Genomic DNA, 12771 nt, shown 5'->3' on the forward strand with positions numbered 1-12771 from the left:
AAAAATTAAAAACCGAGAAACCATGAATTTCTGTAATGACATAACAAATAATCATTGGATTATCAAAATTGAAGAAAGATTAGGTGCAATGATATTTTTGGTAACAGAAGTGAAGTCGGAAACCTAATTCCATGGTTTGGGTTTCCCTCCAACAAAAAGACCAAAGACTATTCTAGATTTGGCCCACTTAAAAAGGAAAGGAAGAGAAAAAGGAACAATGTATTGTTGAGGATTTGAGAGTGTTTCCCAACTGCCAAGGCCGGACAAGATATGAGATCATCATTAGCTTCTTTTAATCATCTAACAAGTATGGTTGCAAATAGAAAAATGCTAGTCGCGCCAATTAGTTATTAGTAATTGGTATGTTTGCATGCACATGAACGATTGCTACTAACTTTTATATCAATTATACTATTATTGATATAAGAACACGATTTTTCTGTTTCAAATCAAACATAAACACTCGTACAAAAGTAATATTTGTATGTATGAAAGCTTTCTGATGAGTTGATATTATATTATATATTTTACTTTAATCTTAGTTATAATTTATTAGTTATTTTGTTAGAATTTTGATACTTTGTTTATATTTTCAATATAGGACATTCAACTTCTCTAGAAGCAAAACAGAATCAAACGGATGAATTTTGGAGTAATTCAAATTGGAAGACATCTGTGTATTCCTTAGCTTGTTTGTATCAAAATTTCAGCAATTTCTACCAAGCGGTTATTTTGTGGCAATTAAATAAAGAAGCAGTGCTAGTTCTTGAAAAGTGACTTTTTGGGTTTAAATGCACTTTTTTTGGAGCCCAAGATGACATCGAATGGGTTCGTGGCCTTCTAGAGAAGTGTTCAGAATAGTCCAAACTTTGAATCCAACTATTTTGGGCCAATTTTGGAGCTGATATGGGTCCAAAACGTGGATGTGCAGAATTTTGGGCGAATTTTACTAGTCAATTTAGGATTATGTTTCCTAATTTATTTTAATTTATTTAGTTTCCTAGTATTATTTTAAGACATTTTCTAGGTAGGGTTTTATTTTTTAGTAGTATAAATAAGTTTTTTTAGCCATTAGAGAGGGAGGGAGGGAGGGAGGGAGGGGAACACACGCACTACTTTGGAAGATTCAAGTTTATTTTCAAGGTGTTTTCTATTCATGTTGTTAATAATATTTTGTTTTTTAATGGTTAGTAGCTAGTTTCATTTGCTAGGGTGAGGCCACGAGCCTTAGCAAGAATATGTAGTTTCTTTTCAATTTGCTTATGATATTATGCATGCAAATTTTGAATTATTAATCACCAGTTTAAACTATCTAATTGTCTTGATGATTGACCACCATTAGGATATTTAGAAAAGTAATTTAATGCAATTTTGGTGGAGGGTTGTCCCTGGAATTGACGCTAGCTTCTTGTGGTTAATATGTGTAACTTCTTAGGATGGACAACACGTGTTAAGGGTTATATGGTTTTTCAAAAGGTTTTCATAAAACTTAATGAGTCTTGCATGTTCACATTCGATCTAGATGCCACAGACTGTTTGCATGTTAGATATACGATTGGAGGTTCCAAATAGGGCATACTTTAGGAAAACCTAACCTTCAAATATGCATGTGTAAGTCATAAGTAATTGGAATAACTACATAGGATTGTTAAGGTGACGACGAAACCCTAGTGCTCAAATTTATTTTCAAAACCATTTCTTTTGTTTTCTTTACTTTGCCAATTTATTTAATTGTTTTTAATTAAATTCGTTTTTAATATTTTAGGTCATAAAATCACATTAATTAAGATTTGGTTTTAACATAAAATATTCATTTAATTTTTGTGTAGAACGACCTTGCTTGAGCTGCTATACTATGATAACCTTTATTTTGTCCTTATCTTTAAAACTTAAAATTTTCAAACCATTTTCAATAGTTTTCCTTATTTTTAACCTAGAGTTGTTGTTCATGTCTCTCTAAACATTACACCTCGAGCCCAGAGCCCCTCCACTTGTTTCTTATTTTCTCGAACACCCACCTTGCATTTATCTTGGTTCTCTCGTCCACACCCTCTAGCTCCTCCGCGAGTCCTGTCTTCTTTATTTGTTCATTGCTCTGAAGGCAAAGGTGGAGATCCACCCCCAAACTTCCAATCTTGGTGTCAACACACACAGAGGTAAGAATTCTCATCCTCTAAATCCAATTTCAAGTCCAAAGCTTAGATTAGGGAAAATTAGAGGATGAGTGTCTGATGTATGTGTGCTCCCAGTGTTGGAGCTACAGAATGCCGACCCATCATAACAAACAACGGTAAATGTCTGGAGTTTTTCTGATCTATAAGGGAAAGGTATAGATCTGTATCCCTTCAATGATGTTTGCTTGGTCACAATTGTCTTCTGTGTTTGTGCATGTTTGCATTGATGTATGTTGAGCAAAAATATATGCATATGGATGGCCATGATGACTGTGTTCTTCTATGTACTACTTAGAGCTCCAAAATTGTATATAATGAAATTTATGCAAGTGAGAGAGAGTAAGCGAAAGGTTCCAAACAGTGCAGAGAGTAGCACAGTAAACCCCCACTATGAGTATTTCAAAACTGATTTCCATCCGTTGAGGTCTGATGAATGTGGATGAATGCTGCTGAATGCATGATTCAGTTGAATTTTCCGCGTTTAGTGGATATTTAAAGCCCTTCGAATCCAAATGCAACCTACAAAAATCACACAATAAAAATCTAATTTGAATAAAACCCAATGATTAGCTAAAAAAAAATTATATTTCTGTGTGTTTTCAATTTTCTGATTTTTTTAAATTTATTTGTTTATTTTTGTGATAAAGAATGAAAGGAAGAAAATAAAATCAATAACATAAAGAAGAAAAGAGTTAAGAAAAATTGGGTTGCCTCCCAATTAGTGCTTTAGTTAACGTCTACAGCTAAACGAATGTGAATGAAGTTGGTGATCATGTCACTTGCTCCTTGAGAATCAACCACTCTTTAACAGCATCATATAGCAACAATAGGTATGGAATGAGTTGATGTTTCAGTTCAATGGTTGAATCCTTTATATTTGCCCTTCTATGTGAATGAATCTTCGTAATCAAATAAGGCTATTTCCAGTGAGGTTTATGTTTCCGTCGAGCTGCCTTGAACTTGTATTTAACATTCACTGTGGAGCCAAAAATAATCACAAAGCGACACGTGGATTTTTGGATAAAAGAGGATAAAAATACCCTTGAGGCATACTGGGATTCTTACGCGTGAGCAGCAGGCAATCATCCCTCAACCAAGTCAAAAGTACCCAAAGAAGGTAACAAATTCAAAATTATTTCATCCTTCCTCATTCCATATTCTCTACAAAGCAATTATTTCATAACCTTCAAAACATTCTATAAAAATTAGGTTAATTGGTTAATTAATGGATTTATTTCCTAATTAGTCCATTAATCACCAATTAAATCACCCATTATACCAATTAATCACCCATTACACACCAAAAATACCCCAAAGGGCCGGCCACCTTTTCTCCAAAGGGGACCAGCCATGCTTTATATATTGAACCTCATTTTTCTCTAAAAAGCTAGGTTCATACTCTTGCTAAAATTCTCCAAAACTCTCAAACACTTTTCTCTCTAAATTCTAACTTTGGCATCGGAGGTTCTTTGGCCAAAGCCCCCCCATTCATCGTGGGATCGTGAGACTCTTGGTCTTGACCTAAGGTGTTATTTGTTTTGTATGTGCAATTTTGTCCAAGAACAAGGAATAAGAAATTTGCATCCACAAATTGATGCTTTCATTGAGAGTTGAAATTCACACTCGTAGAAGATTCTCGCATAAAAAGGTTTTTTCTCTATTTTATAGTCCACTTGTATTTTTCGTACGTTCTTATTATTAGAATTTTTTATTTGCAAAGATTCTTTGATAAAACAAAAAAAGAGAAATACGATGGCTAGAAATTTAGAAAACTCTGTGAGTGAAAATTACAATATTCAAGAAATGGGACTGCGGCGATCCACGAGACTAAATGTGATCCTAAGAGGAGCGCCACCACCACCACAAGGTTCCACCATGGGAACCATTGCGGTGGTCACCCGTGATGAAGTCCATGGCACCACTACCATGGCCCGAGTTGTGCCACCAAAGCAAGCCCAAGCCGTGCCATCCAAGGCTCATGGCACCAAGGCCATGACCCAAGCCATGTCACTCCAAGCCCAATACGAGCCCAACGCGTTGCCAAGCCGAGCCCTGGCCTCGCACCCACGTGTGTCACACACCGAGCAGCCCACTCTCGTGGCCTAACCTGATCCTGTCGAGTAGCCTGCTCTCGTGGCCCAGCCTACTCCCGCTAAGCAGCATACTCTCGTGGCCTAGCCTGCTTCCACTGAGCAGTCTGTTCTCATAGCCCAGCTTGCTCCAGTGGCCCAATATGCTCCCGCGGCCCAATTTGCACTTGTGGCATTCCAAGCAGCCCAAATTGGTCTAAGACCAATTCAACCGTCTCGGCTCCAAATTTCCGGGCCAATGATCAAACCAGGAGCATTTTCACCATATTTTTCTGCGGATTTGACATTTTTTAGCTCAAATCTCGCGCCCGGAGTCTGCCACACTTCCACTGTTCAAGGAGAAACATTCCTTCCAAGCTATTCCAATCTAAATGGCGAACAACACTTATCTCGACAAGTCATAGAGTTGACGAGCACCCTAACATAGCAGACGACTTTGGTGAACTAGCTCTTGCAGTGCACCAAGATGCAACGTGTTCCAAACGAAGTGTCCTGAAGAAGGACAAGGGCAAACAAAGAGCCTCTCCAGCACTGTACTGACAAGCACTCACTTGACCAGCCACGAACTGAGCGTTTGGACAGAGTACACTCCCGATTGGGTTCCCGAGATAGCGTATACTCCCGTCTTAGCGCGTGGAGGAGCGTGCACTTTCGACTAGGCCCACGGACGAGCATACACTCACGGTTGGGGCCACACTCCGATAATCAACATGAGCAGCCTTCTAAGCGAAGTGTTCATTCGCGGCTAGGCCTCACATCGGAGTAGGCAGCACGATGGGCGGAGAAAAACAGTCACTCAATCCAGCTCAAGTTCAACTCGCAACTTGCGAAATCCCTCGCCTGCTAGAAATCCACCATATGCACCTTTGCTGTGGCATAGACGAGCCGACGTAGAACAGCAACCTAGACTAGCAGGTCAAGACTAGGGGCAGCCGAGAGCTCCGCTGCACCAACAAAGGCAAATTCAGGAAGAAGTAAAGAGACTCCTAAACAAGCGATCATGTGATTTCCAACGCAATGAAGTGGCCGACGAGGCTCTACGATAGGACATGACCAACATAAGCAGGTCACCCTTCACGGACAAGATCGAGCAAGCAGAGCCTCTACGCGAGTTCAGCATACCACATTTCACATCTTTCAAAGGGGATGAAGACCCGGAGAGACACATAAAGCACTACCAAAGCGGAATGATCCTCTATCGAAACAACGACGCTCTCATGTGCAAAATATTCACCACCACTCTACAAGGCAAAGCGCAAAAATGGTTCTACACCTTGCCGCCATAATCTATCTGGAGTTTTGACTAACTTTCTTTGGTTTTCACCAAAGAATATTCATCCTATCGCTCGATCAAGAAGAAGTCCGACCACTTGTTCAACGTCAAGAAGAACCCAAAAGAGTCGCTTCATGACTATGTGAAGAGGTTCAAAGCAGAGAAGGCAAGGAGAGTTGGATGCAACTACTCGATAGCTAGAGCAGCCTTCCAAAAAGGACTTCTAGCAGACCACTCGCTATTCAAAAAATTGATCATGAAAGAAGATCTAACTCTAGCAAACTCTTTCCCTCTGGCAGAAAAACATGCACTTTGGGACGAGGCTTGCCAATACACATTCAAGGACTTGAAGAAGTACCTGACATCACCTCCCTATTATCCAAACCAGAAGCAGATGAGGACTGATTCACATGTTTGACGGTATCTGAAGCAGCAATAAGCTCTACCATCATACGAGAAGAGTTGAGGGCCGACTACCTGTATTCTACGGTTTAAAAGCTCTCATCGATGCTATCAGAAATTCAAAAGCTAACTTTGGCGATAGTTGTTGCAACCCGAAAGCCTAAGTTTTACCTTTAAATGCACGTAGTCATCCTTATGACGCATTATTCCGCCCAATCCAAACGCGCGACAATAAAGGCGTAAACCTTGGCGGATGTAAAGTTTTCTAACGAATGCAACAACTCGGCCCAAAAGACACGCCAAGGGCAGACGAACACTGGAAGGACACACTCGGAAGCAAGTTTTGTCCTCGTCGCCCTAAAAGATTCTACATGGGAGCAACATATACCGGCAGTTGAGCATTACCTCCTGCTGCGCGTCACTTGGCCCTAGTCGACCCTTGCTCCATAATTTAGATCTAGAATGGTCCAATACTGGCAATTGAGCATCTCCTGCTACGTGTAATATGGCCTCAGCTCCATGACTCCCCACCATGCACCAAGATGCTAAGAAGTTAGTACAAAAGTACGACCGTTGCTAGCATTTCAAGCCGATACTAGCACTGCCTGCCAGCGAGCTACATCTGCATACGAGTCCTTGGCCGTTTATGCAGTGGGCAATCGACTTGGTAGGACTTATGCCGCTTGCTACTAGGGGCAGAGGCATGATGATCATGGCAACCGATTACTTCAACAAATAGGTAGAAGCAGAGCCCAAGACGACCATGACTCAAACGGACATAGAGCACTTCATATGAAGGAACATTATTTGCTGATTTGGCATCCCACAGTCCATTGTCACTGACAACGGCCCTCAATTCGTGGACAAAGGTATGGCAAATTTCTTTAAAAAATATGGCATCAAGCAGCACATGTCCACACCGAGATATCCACAAGGCAATAAGCAGGCTGAAGCATCCAACAAGATGATCCTCGATTGCCTCAAGAAATCCTTGATGCCAGACGAACACCTCGGATGCCTATGGGCATATCGCACTACCAAAAGATGAGCAATCGGTGAGACTCATTTCTCTTTGGCATTTGGCTTAGAAGCAATCATTCATCCCAATGTCATCAAGTCAATTATCATCGCTCTACTACCAAGCATTGAGCAGAACAGTAAGGAGATGGCCACAAGCTTAGATCTGGCAGAAGAGAAGCGCGAGTAGACCATCACCCACATCGCAGCCTACCAGCAACAGCTCATCTTCAGCTACAACAAAAAAGCCAAGATCTGGTAGTTCTAGCCCAAAGATCTAGTCCTAAGAAAAGCCTTCATCACTGCCCATAGAGCAGGCTCCAAAAAGATGGATCCTATCTAGGAAAGTCCATACAAGATCAACAGAGTAAGCGATAATAGTAATTACACCCTCGCCACTATGAAACGATAAAAAGATATAAAAGCAGTGGAGAGCTTACAATCTGAGGAAGTACCATGTGTGACCTTCCACTACATCAAAGCCCGAAGATTCAAGCAGCTCGACGGGCAACACCTCACAACTAAGTTCTCGCTCGTTTCACTCGTTTTTCAATGAGGAATTCAGAAGTAATCACAACTTGGCTCAGTTGCATGCTTACAACAATTGATCACTCTTGCACTTCAAAAGAAAAATGCGCCCTTCTTAGGGATTTATTGCAGGAATTGCGCCCCCCAAAGGATTAACCATGCTCTCCAGTGCCAGAAGGTAAACCAATTCCCCGACATCCACATGGGTCAACTCTCCAAGACGGGAGGATAAACTTTACACTCCGAATATCCAGACGTGGATGAGCTTGGCTGCCCTAGTATAACTAGATGCATGATGGCTTGTGCCGGGATTCCTAGAAGTAGCCACAATGGTCTTTTTCAAGGCTTACCTAACTGAAGGATTTTGGGTCTCTTAGCCTAATCCGTGAGCAACTGAGCCCTATAGACGAATGGGGCACATTACGCAGTACATCCGATGGACGACTGCCCTGGAACCTTAAAGCTGCTACCTAGTACACTAAGGTAGCCTATGGTTTCCAGAAGATTGCCTACGGCTTGCCCTTCGAGCAGTAAAGCCACACTAGACTTATACAACCGCACATTCTTGTGAAAGGTTAAATAAGCTAGCGTGCATATACAAAGCTTTATCCACTGCTGACATGCTACGTAGTCAATAAGCTTCACTTCTGCCAAGCTTGGAACAACTTACACCAAGTCCTAAAGTGTTGTGATACTTGCTACGCAACCTATGAAATTGGAGAAAGCCAAGGTTAACATCCTAGTGGTTACGTGAACTTGTTTGCTTCTGTAAGTAAAGCATCCGGCTGCTAACCTTATGGCTAACAACTTTGCAAAGTTCTACACCAACACCTACGGCTGCATAGGCTGCGCAGGCCTGTCTGCTTATAGAAAAGTAGCATGTCTGTCACTGGTCTATAAAGTTTAAAGCTTAAGGCATGAACAAAAGAAGCGAAGATGAAGAAAAGCGAAGGAAACATGTTTATAAACAACTAGCAAAGGCCGAAGAAGTTCAAGAAAAACAAGAGCTACAAGGAAAAACAAAAAAGATCCTAAAGGCTACCTAGAATACTACACTTCAGCAGCTTGGACATCCTACGTCTACTCGATCACCACATATTCAGCAGTCGCAACGCTCTTAGCAGCGGCATCATCCAGCGCTTCACCCCCGATTGCCCTAGCCTGGGCACCAACTTCTTCAACTACTTCACCAATGGAAGCCTCAAAAGTAAAAGCAAGCGAGTGTTCTGAAGAAATAGAGAAGGTCTCGAAACCTCGAGCCCATCATTCTTACCTTTTAGCTACTCATTCTCCTCGAGCAAACCAACACGGACTCGCTGCAGCTCATCCACTTCCTTTTTCAGACTTTCGTTGATCTTCAGTACACCTTGAAGTTCCAACACTTGGGGTTCAAGCCTATTGACAATTCTTTTGAAGTGGATCACTTGATTATAAGCAGCAATCAACTCTTCATCCTTTGCATAAGCAGGGAAACGAAGCTCAGTAACTGTAAACTCAAGATCTTGAATATGAGGTATGTAACATCCAATCTCCTTCTTTGCACTTTCATACCTAACTTGGATTGCGTCAAGCCTAGTCTTCAAGTCAACTATCTTTTGGTGAGCGGTCTCAAGCTGCAAAGAAGTGGGGGCAGAAATATTAGACCCCTTCAAAGACGAGCTCAGAATCCAACTTCTTAATCTCCTCGGCCGAGGAATAAGCTTCAGCTACCATAGTCTTCACCACCTCCTTGGTAGCCTTGCTATATATACATCATAGCAAGCAAAACTGTCCTTCTATATTGGGTCGTATGCTTCACAAAAGGAATTTAGGCAAACAAACCTTTCTAACGCCATCAACAAACTTGGCATAAACGTCCATCTCTTCAAGCAGATTTGGTTTCAAGAGCACACAGATCTCAGCAGCCTCCTTAGAAGTAGGCTTAGTGGATTTATCACAACTGTCCATGCAAGCATTCTCCTCCTTCCTAGCAGGTGAATTAGTCTCAGCAGCAGAGGGAGTGGGCCTTAGTGCCCCTTTAGTAGCAGAGTCCACCTTATCGCTCTTTATAATAGCAAGCCTTTCCGAATGAAAACCGAACTTAGCTCCCAACGGACGTCTTGGCACAGACTTCGGCACAGGGGGCATGACAAGACCTCTACACTGAGTTATACTATCAACAATTGAATTAGCCATTCTCAACACAGCAGGCGCCACAGGCTCAGATCTAGCAACCTCATTTTTTTTCCCATTGGAAAAAGTCATGTCAATCATAGGCCTCTCGACAGCAGGTGGACCCTCACAAGCAGCGAAGGAAATCTTCAGTTTTTTCTTAACCAGCATCTCTTGAGCAGACGGGGAAGATCTCTTCTTTCCACCTTTATTCACAGTAGGCTCCACGATAGCGATCAAACGAGCCAAAGTATCCACCTTGATCTTCTTTACCTTCTCTCTCGAGAGGGTAACCCACATTTCTTCCGGTGAAAAAAACTAAGCAACCAACGCTATTCACGGTACTCAGCAGAGGAGCTCAACCCATACTGGCTTTTTGCTTATTTTTTTCTCTCAGACCAGCAGGCAGGAAGCTTGCATGCCCAACATTCCAGCAGCCCATAAGGTCCTCGACTTCTTTATCTCTCTCAATCGCCGGCCTGGCCCGCGTCAGGTCTAAGAGCCCAAAAGACATGAGTCATGCGACTTGCCTAGCATTGCGCCCCAGCGCCACAATCTGCGACCCCAGCTGCATAAGCTGCCATTGGCTCTAGCCAAGCCGAGCAGCCTAAAGCAGTGGTCTCTGCCACAACACCTCCTCGGCCCATGCCGAGACAACTTCTGGCCCCTGCCAGCTAACATGCCGCACCACCCCGACGGCTGCCACACGACATCACTATCCAAGAAGAAGACAAGAAAAATTAATTTTTTCTTACATCGATGCGGCATGGAGAAAACGAAGAAAGCAACAAAAAAGGGTCATTTGCACATGCAAGATGTAGAAGTTTGCCAGAGGAGGAGGAACAAATATCCTCTAAGCTCTCTCTCTCTCTCTCTTGTAGGGTAGAATAAATTGCTCTTCAAAGTTGATTTAATAACCCACTTAAGGTGGACTTAAATAGGCTTTGAGAGAAATTTATTTCCCTTTCCTAGAATGATCTAATTTCCTATTAAAGAGGGAATCTACATCAAAATAGGAAGCAGTCTTAAGTTTCCTAAAGCAAGAAGATCTCTACACCTGCTACCCTTTCCTGCGAGCAGCCCAACAGGTGTGGGGGCATTTGTGGAGCCAAAAATAATCACAAGGCGACATGTGGATTTTTGGATAGAAGAGGACAAAAATACCCTTGAGGCATACTAAGATTCCTATGCGTGAGCAGCAGGCAATCATCTCTCAACCAAGTCAAAAGTGCCCAAAGAAGGTAACAAATTCAAAATTATTTTATCATTCCTCATTCCATATTCTCTACAAAGCAATCATTCCATAACCTTCCAAACCTTCCAAACATTCCATAAAAATTAGGTTAATTGGTTAATTAATGGATTTATTTCCTACTTCATCCATTAATCACCAATTAAATCACCCATTACACACCAAAAATACTCCAAAGGGCCGGCCACCTTTTCTTCAAAGGGAACCGGCCATGCTCTATATATTGAGCCACATTTTCATCGTGGGCGCGTGAGGCTCTTGGCCTTAACCCAAGGTGTTATTTGTTTTGTAGGTGCAATTTTGTCCAAGATCAAGGAGGAAGAAATTTGCATCCACACTCACAATTTTTGCATTAATCGAATTTCATGATGAAGGATTGGGCTGTCGTTAAGCTCTTCATGCTTGCCCTTATAAACTTTAGCGTGCTCATAAAATTGGCCTTGATTTTCTTGAAATTCGATGGGCTATACTGCTGGCATGTTTAATTCATCAACTAAAACTTTTTCATTGGTATGTGTCTGCCCTATATCAAAATCTATTAGTGCGCTGAAGTGTTGACCATGTCAGGTATCAGATTATGAAAATGTATGAATAACCCCTTTTGAAATTGTGTGGACATCTGTCTCCATCTAGGGATGGGCAACGATTATGACGGGTGGGTAATTGCAACCCATAACCGTTTATATTCATACCCGTATAACCGTTTACCTATTGGATAATTGCATAAATGGTTATATACACACCTATAACAATTTATAAACGGTTAACCATACCCATAACAATGTACCCATTTAACCATAACTGTTTACCTATTTACCCATTTAACCATAACCATTTACCCGTTTACCCATTTTTGAACCCGTTTATCCTTTTTTTTTTACTCATTTACCCTTTTTTCACCTGTCTACATGGTTTTTTTTTTTTTTTTTTTTTTTTTTTTTTTTTTTTTTGTAACAACTTGAAAATTACAAAAGAAAAATTTGTCATAATTTTTGTTTTCTGACTATTAAACACTGTTATAGGTATATTTTAGCATGCATTTCCCTATTTTAATCATTTAAGTCATCATACAATTCCAATAATTGAAATAATAGTTTACGAATTATATTTTTCTGCTACACCCGAGCAAGTCTTTAATTATAATCCATATGATTACAAAGTAAAGCTTCTAAAAACAAAAATTAGTCATTATCCTGAATACTAGATGATTCAAAGCTCCAAAATATTCCGAAACCAAACACTTTTGAACACTAATGCTTTAACATGTTCAATCAGAAAGTCTCATCGACTCATTATCACCAAAAGAGGCCTACAAAGGAAATATATAAATTGAATTAGTATCCCATTTAGGAACATCGACACCAATTAGTATGAATCCAACAGAGGTAAGTGATCACATAAAGTTTACATTATACACTAAGTTGTCAGAAAAAAAAAAAAAAAAAAAAAAGAGCAAACAAAAGCGATCCTTAGTCCTTCTCCTCTCTAATATATATATATATATATATATATATATATATATATATATATATATATATATATATATATATATAAATTAAATGGGCAAATTGATACCCGTTATAACCGCGGGTAATACCCATAACCATTGGATACCCGTTATAATCACGGGTAATACCCATAACTACCCATTTAAATTTCACGGATAAACGGTTATACCCATAACCGTTTGTTCGTCTAAACGGTTACCCATAATCGTAACCGTGAACTTTAAACGGGCGGGTAACAGCGGTTACCAAACCCATGAGTATTTTGCCCATCCCTATCTTCAACACGTCAATTTTAATGCATTCCTGCACCTTGGCGGGATGCCTTGCAACCTCTGCATAGGGGATGTGTGTCTTATAAACTTGGCTAGGAGTAGAT

This window comes from Pyrus communis, chromosome 15, assembly GCF_041283825.1.
Source record: "Pyrus communis isolate YQ-2024b chromosome 15, ASM4128382v1, whole genome shotgun sequence".
Lineage (NCBI taxonomy): Eukaryota > Viridiplantae > Streptophyta > Magnoliopsida > Rosales > Rosaceae > Pyrus > Pyrus communis.